Source organism: Myotis lucifugus, unplaced genomic scaffold (genome assembly GCF_000147115.1).
Source record: "Myotis lucifugus unplaced genomic scaffold, Myoluc2.0 scaffold_44, whole genome shotgun sequence".
Lineage (NCBI taxonomy): Eukaryota > Metazoa > Chordata > Mammalia > Chiroptera > Vespertilionidae > Myotis > Myotis lucifugus.
Window position 1 is genome coordinate 510064 of NW_005871092.1, and position 8276 is coordinate 518339.

Here is an 8276-nt window from a genome sequence, read left to right on the forward strand (position 1 = left end):
CTTCTTCTCCTCCTCCTCCTCCTCCTCCTCCTCCACCTCCTCCTCCTCCTCCTCCTCCTCTTCCTCTTCCTCCTCCTCTTCCTCCTCCTCTTCCTCTTCCTCTTCCTTTATCTTTGCTAGCCTGGATGACTAAAACAATGTACCCTTTTTACCCTGGCATTTTTTACTTCTGTAATCTACTCTGCACATTATATTCAATATTATGTCTCTAAAATCATTTTTTTAAAAAAGTCTTCTTTCTAGACAGAAACTTTCCATAACTTGCTACCAAACTCCTAATCATTACTTACATGCACAGGTCTTCCTAACACATTCCCAAACTGACATCCCAGCTTCATCAGCCATATCAATTACCAATGGAGACCCTCAAGTTCTGTGAAATGTTCAAACCTCCAGGCTTTTTAAAAGTTGGTTTACAAGCTCTATTGTCCTTTTTTTTCTCAGTGAAAGTTCTACTTCTCTTTTAATATCGGCGATCCTTTCCTAATGAGATACTGCCTTTTTCCATGAGGAGTTGTTATGACTCCATATATGCTCATATTAGTTTGTACATCTGTGTATTTAACCACAAATCACACTCCCTTATGCCTATTTCTTTACTCTGTCTCTTTCTCTGCGCTCTACTTTTTTTAATAACAGGGCATATTTCATTCATCCATATGACCATAGCAGGTGACATTTTCCCCAGAACATGGGAATTAATAACTGTATCTAGGGCTTTTCTATGCTACCACATTATCTATAATACAAAAACCAATCTATCATAAAGTGGATTTCCTGGCATATGGCAGAGATTGTGTTGCCCACAATGATATATTATACAAACACCTTGTCAGAGAGAGCTAAGCATGGCTGTGAAGCAGAGAGTTAAAGGTGAAATAGTTTTAGTAAGTGACCCAAACCTTATTCTTAAGTCTTTCTCGTGTTCAGAGGATTCAAGCCATAGATTAACCCTGGTAATTAAGCTATTTCTGCTATGAGCAGTAGGCATGATGTGAGCTATAAAGAAAATGAGAACATATCCTAATGCCTATTAAATAATTTACCTAGCAGCTTTATGTATGTTTTTATAACATTGCCTTGATCATTTCTCTCTGAGACAGTGTCAAGTATATTGTATGGGGTTGTTCTTTTCATGTTCTTTTCCTTATACTCAATATATATAAAAGAAGTTTTGTAAGCAGCATCTAATTTAAAGTAAGGAGACACTAGGGAATTTGTAGATAGTATACGATTTTTAAAAATCTTTTCTCTAATTTCTAAATTTTGATATCTCTCATTTAAAGACTGAAAGTGAGTGTGGATTAATTTTATATTTACACCAGAGGCCCAGTGCACAAAATTCGTGCACTGGTACGGTCCCTAGTGGCTGCAGGCCGGGTACTCCCTCCCTTCCCTCAATTGCCTGCCACTTCTGGGGCTTCCCTTCCTTCTCCCAGCTGGCCCTGCCCCCTGGTCGAACTCTCAGACAAACTCCCGGTCGAGGAGACAATTTGCATACTATGCTTTTATTATATAGGATTGGGTTTCTTAATTGGATTCTAGATAAAATCCTGAGTAAAGCTACTAACTAAATCTATCCATGACAGTTGTGATTGGCTTCCAAGATATAAAACTATTTAGGATAGTTTTTTTCTGTTTCTATTACCATTTCAAAGGTTAGGAGAATTCTAGAAGTTACTTATCCAGTATTTATCTTCCTAAACCAACCTTTGATGAGAAAACAATTAGACTTTCAATGAGTATCATGCATTCTTACATATCTATACTTGGAAAAAAAGTTCTCTAAGATCATGAATTTCTTTCCTATAGGGAAAAAAAAACTGGCAGAAAGTTACAAGTGCCATCTTCATCCTTAAGATCTACAAGCATAAACAAATCATAAAGCACATATGCAAATCATATTTTACTTCAGAATAAAAACCATCACAAAAGTTTTCATTTCATAGTAGTTGAATAAAAATGGAACCTAGGTTCTGGGAAATCAGTAAGGATCATTGAAATTTGGTAAACTACTTAAATACAAACTAACAAAATTAGTAATCAGATAGAAATATGGTAAATAAATCACAACATATGACATTTCAGTTGTTGCTAAAATCCATAAAATATCCAGAAAGATTAAAAATTTAATTTTAAGTATCAAATGACAAAATCTAATAAAACAGAGGATGGTATATTTATCAAAGTCAATAGAGAAATAAAAATATTTGGGAAAAAAAACCCAAAGATGAAGATTGACCAGTTGTAATATATAACATTACAAAACCTCCTTAATTGAAAATCATCAAACTACAGGAAAATAAGGATAATGACAATTTAAGAATAGTCACTAAACATGGAAAATAATATGTACAACCTACAAAGACATGTCCAAATTGAATAGGAGGATATCAAGATAGAAATGAATTAATGGTTCATTGATATAATCAAATTAGATGATGGGAAATATAGGTAGTAAATGCACACCTAGAGTGAGGTATTACTACCCTGTGTCATGTTCACCTTTGTAGTGTAGATGCTAAAACATGGTCTATAAAGATCTGCACCAAAGTTATGGTTACATCTGGGGATGAAGGTGAGAATTAAACTGGGAAATAAAAAGAGGAAATTTCACATTTATCTTAACTAATATCATTATAGTCATTATAGCTACTATATATTACTTACTAGGCCCAATTCTAAGTACTTGTCCATACTATCTCATTTAATCCTCACAACAACCCTTTTAAGTAATTATTGAAACTATCTTCATACCACACATGAAAGAACTGAGGGGCAGAAAAGTTGCTTGCTCAGAGCCATATCAATATTCAAGCCATAATTAAAACTTTATATTTACTAATATTTCTTTAACAAGTTAAAACTCAACACTGGAATTTGTGAAATTTCTACACATTTTCAGTATCGATGATCTTGAGAATTAATACAAATTGTTTAGAAAAAGAATGTATCAATACCTAGCAAAAAGCCATTAGGATGCACATACACGTTGATCCAGCATTTTTCCGTCTATGAAAACAATCTAACGGAACTAATACATATTTACTATAGCATTTATTGAGGTAGCACCTATAAAATACTTTCTAATTAAGTTTCAATATACTGAGATTCATCAACATTAAAATTAGAGTATGGCAGATTCTTGAAGCAGGAGGACATAATATTGCTAGAATAAAAACACATTTACATACAAAAATAAAAATAGTTTTAAAATTGTGAATTTGTGTTATTTAAAACTCATATATGTTACATATTTATTAAAATACATCTAATGTACCCATTTTTTAAAATATGTAAATATTTTCTAATTTTAGAATAAAATACAGAAAAGTTGCCAGGATAGTACAAAGAGTTCCTGACTGCCCAGCATCCATTTTCTTCCATTAACATCTTACATTAATATGGCACATTAGTTACAATCAAGAAACCAATATTGATAAACTGTTATTTAAATAAACTATAATTTATTCAAATTTAGTTGGTTTTCCAATAATACCATTTTCTGTTTCATGATCCCTTTTAGGATGTTCTATTTGTGTCTGGGCTGTGATAGCCTCTTAGAACTATCCATAGTTTTGATGATCTTGACAGTTTTGAGAGCAATGGTAAAGTATTTTATAGAATGCCCCTCCACTTGGGTTTGTCTGATAATTTTCTTATGGGCAGACTAGCGTTACCAGTTAGCTTTCAGAAGAAAAAAGCCATGAAGTTAAGTGCTGTTCTAATCTCATCATATCATGTGCATGCCCTTAACATGACACATCCCTGATGATCCTTGGCTACGGTGGTGTTTGGCAGGTTTTTTCGCTGTAACATCATCTTCCACCTTTCCCTCCTTCCATACTGTACTATTTGGAAGCAAATTACTGGACGTAGCCCACACTGAAAAGATGAATACTTGTGCTCCTTGTGGGGAGAATATCTACATAAATCATTTGAAATTCTTTATTATTTTTCTCTTGTCTCCCATTTTTAAATGTATTCAATTCGTTGTTTTATTTTTACATCAGCATAGACACTTGATATGTACTTTATAGTGAGCGTGCTTATAAGACATTACAACTTTTTCTATTTAGTTGTTCAGATTGTTCCATCTTCAGCAGTTGAGAGCTCTTTCAGTTGGTGCCTGTGTCCCTTTGCCATAGCCCCATCATTTTGAGATTTTGTTTGTTTGTTTGTTTGTTTGGAACACTTCCTTACTCTCTGGTACTACAAGAGCCTTCAAGCTCATCTTGTATATTCCCTACCCCAAGAATCAGCCCTGGTTCCTTTTACTGGAAAATAGTAAGAGAAACCAATTGAGCCCTGGGCACTGGGTGTAGCCACTTTTTAAACAAAAGATTTGATCAAGAGCTAACAGTCAATGCCAGAATAAGGATCATAAGTCAGATCTCTTTATCCTCCACTCTCTTGTATTGTGTCAATACGGCCACCTTCTGTTCATCCACGTGGTCAGAGAAACTGGTTTATAGATACATGGATTTATACCCTCTGGAGAACTTTCAAATCAGTCTATTCTACCACTTCTAAATTATGCCTTAAATCAAATGCCTTTATGCTTTAAAATTACATGTAATGACTAAAATGATTTTTGGTCATTACGTCTGCCTTTTCTCAGGCTTATAGTTGCACAATTACCCTATCACTAACTCTTAAAGAGCAAACACTTCTTTCTCCTTTAAATTTCCTTGGCCATCAAATTACAGTGTTCCCCTTCTTGTACATGAATAATCCATGAATGAACTTCACATGAGGCCTGACTCCTGACCCTCTCTATATTCCATGCTCATTCTGAAAGAAATGCTTGGCCAATGTTCTCCACTATTAATTTTATGGCCTCACCTTTTTGCATAGAAAATATTCTGGCCAATTTTAACATTTCAAGTAGAAGAAGTAGGCTCTGATTTTATTCTTGGTTAAAGACTGGGAAGAGTAATTTGATAATAGGAGTGGTAAAAACGTGTGGGTTTTGTGGTTTTTTTTTGTCTACTAAAGATATTTCTGCTTGCTCTAAGAAAATTTTGAACCCCACTTTGAGAAATAAACAACATAAACAAAAAACATGGTGTGTTTTTTCCCTTTTAATTAATTTTTAAAAATCGGGATAAATAAAATTATAGAGAAAATGAGGTAAAATGCTCTCAGCAGCTCTACTGCAATACTGACTTGTCTCTACTTGTTGCTGTTCTTAGACCAGCTCATCACTTCCTATCAAAGGTTGAGAAGTAATTTTTTGGTCACTAAATAAGGTGATAAGGAACACAAGTATGAGAGAAAGAAACAAGATTGTAAAGTCTAAATCTTATGTTATTTTTAAAGGTTAGGAAAGAATGCATATTTTCTGGCTAAATGTCAATTTAACCTGAATGGCAGTGAACCTCGAATAACATTTGAATTTAATGCAGAACTTTTGAAAATGAAGCAATTGCCTAGCTAACTGCCTGCTTTGCTTTTGGGTGAACTTCATGTTTGGCTTTCAAGTGATGGATATCTGAAGTATCATTTTCATTTGGAAGTATAAACATAATAGTTGACTGTTATTAGAAGGGGGGGAAAAAGCTTTATTTGTTGGCCAGTAATCAATCTGAGATTTCTGAGGCTCAAAGGACTGGATAATGAGTGGAGCTATGCAGTTCATCTGACTGCATGCCTAATTAGGATTTCAAGGGATCAGCATTGAACATTATTCTGGATACTGAAATGCCAGTTCTGTGGTCTCCAAACAGAAATGCTTTTTTCAAGTTTCACAGAGGAGCTAAGTATATTGCAGAGTTCTTCAGAGGCCCTCTGTAAATATGAAGGTTTTGAGAAGGCTGGGAATACAATTATCTAGTAAACTTTAACTTACTATTAATCCTAAGGGTGAGTTCAATTATTTTGTTTCAACTCTTTGAACTTGACCATCTGAAGGGATCTAAGTCCAGTATTACTGGAATATGGCTCTGGAAAGAGTCAGTGGTCAGAAACTTTGGAGGTGTTTAGAGTCGTAGCTGAGAGATGGAGCCAAATAGGCATCATCCCAGATACTAGACAGAGGGTGATAGCAGGCAGGATTTGGTAGTCCCTTAATTCCATATTCCCACGCTTTCCCCTATCACCCACCAAAAGGAGAAAAAATCCTGGGCTCAGTCTGGTGTTCTCTTCGGGACAGTTAGGTCTTCCTCGTACGCTTGCCAGAGGAAGGGATCTGTGGATTCAGATCAGAATGACAGCCAAGCATGTGTTAGCTTCTCACATTGAACATCAATTTCTTGTCTAGTTTGCACACCTCTGCTGGTCATGGTTATTTTTTTTCTGATGTCAAGAAGCTGTTGTTGGCCATCTCCTCTGAGCAAAGAAACTTAGACTCAGAATAAAGATGGGATCAGAATGGGTCTCCATTCTCTCAACCTTCTTATTCCATGGTATTCAAATCAACTTAGTATTCAAGGTTTTACTTGAACTACTGCTGGCAGAAAGCCGTCTATGATTTGTTTCTCCTCTCTAGACTCTGTATGATATTCCCAAAATTGTTGGTTAGCTATAGTCCAGTAGAATTCTTAAAAATAATTTGTAGCACATCGTCTAAGTCTTGCTTGTTCTGGAATGCAACTCTGTTTCAATTCTTTGTCCAGCTACCAAAGTTTTCATGGTCTTTAGTAGTTTGATGAGCTAGAATGTTACAGGTTTTTTTCTTGGTGAATATAATCCCAATGACAGGTATTTTTCTTGGGGATGTAGCTCTGACTGAGTTGATACACCAGTCTCTTAAGATTAACGATCCATTTTAAACCCTTCAACCTCTAAATGTAATTGTCATTTTTTCTTAACTTTGTGCCAATCTGCTGTCCATATTACAAGGTACTGTATGAGCAAGAAACTGATGCAATGGGGAAAGTGGTTTCAATTAAAATATAAAACATTAGTCCTCTTCAGGCCATCGAGGTAGATTGATGCAGAGGAAAAACCCTACACTGACCATTTCAGGAGATGTGAATTATAAGCCAATTCTACCTCATAAAAGTTCTTCCCCAAAGGAACTAAAGATCCAGAGAATTAACCCTTTCCCTAAAATCAGATAGTAAGTGTTTTGGTAATACTAAGGATTAACATAGAAAGAACACCATTAAAACTAATGACAAGTGTCAGCCCATGTTTTGTTGGGTCTGTGTGCCTTCAGAACAACTGCCTTGGACATCATCTTGAGCAGTGACTTTGGCTTCTGACAAGCCTTCTGTAGTTCAGTCTTCTAGTCAGTAACTTGGGTGTAACACTGCCTCCTTCATCTGTCCCTTCAGCCTGGGAGCCACAACAGCTTCCTGATAACTGCCCATCTCTAGGCTGCCTCACTGTCCCCTTGCTGTCCCTTTGCCACCCATGTGCTCCACTCTTTGTGTTAAATGATTTCAATGTCTGTTTTCCTAGTAGAACCATGCCTGATACACTAACTGCTATGGCTCAGTATTTATTCCCTCACTTTTATAAAAGGAAGTAATAATAGTTGCCTATGGAGATACTCTGAAGATGACAGATAACTTTCTCTGGTATATAATTGGAACTTAATAATTCATGCCTGTTAGATGACTGGTTTGATGGTGTAGTTTTTGTTAATTAAATATTCTGTTGTTATTACTACAAAGCAAACTAAGTCTCTAAGTGATGTCTCCCCCAACCCTCTGACACATTATAGTTGGGTTCAAAGAAGAAAAACTATTTTCCCAATCATTTTATCATTTGAAAGCTCAGTGAAAATGATGCAAGCAGACATGTTAGGTTTTTTGTTGTTTTTGTTTGTTTGTTTGTTTTTACCAATCAGGTCATTTGTGAACCTTAAGTATTTGAGAATATTGTTTGTAGATAATTTAGAACACCAGAAACAATTGAATTCGTGTCTATACTATGCATAGAAAAGCCTAATATAAATCTATTACCTTGTGGAGGAATGTGGAATTTTGTGAGAAGGCATAAAATTTCTTTTCACTCTATTTCAATTCTGGTTATATTTCTACAAAATAGTATTATATATTATAACATTTTTGGAAATGAATTTTTCCCAGTCTGCTCTGTTTACTGCCTTAAAGCACCATCTCATCATTTCCACTGAAGGATTTTAAATTTTTAAATGTCTGTGTCTCAGGTGAATGAGAAAGCCAGGTCACACAGTGTCAAATACGTATTTCCTGTTTCTAAGAGTCTAAGTAGTGAAACCCCATACAACTCAGCCCTGGGAAGGAAACTCCTCTGAAACTGAGAACTAAAAACATTTCCATTTTCCCAGTCAATGTGAGTAGGCA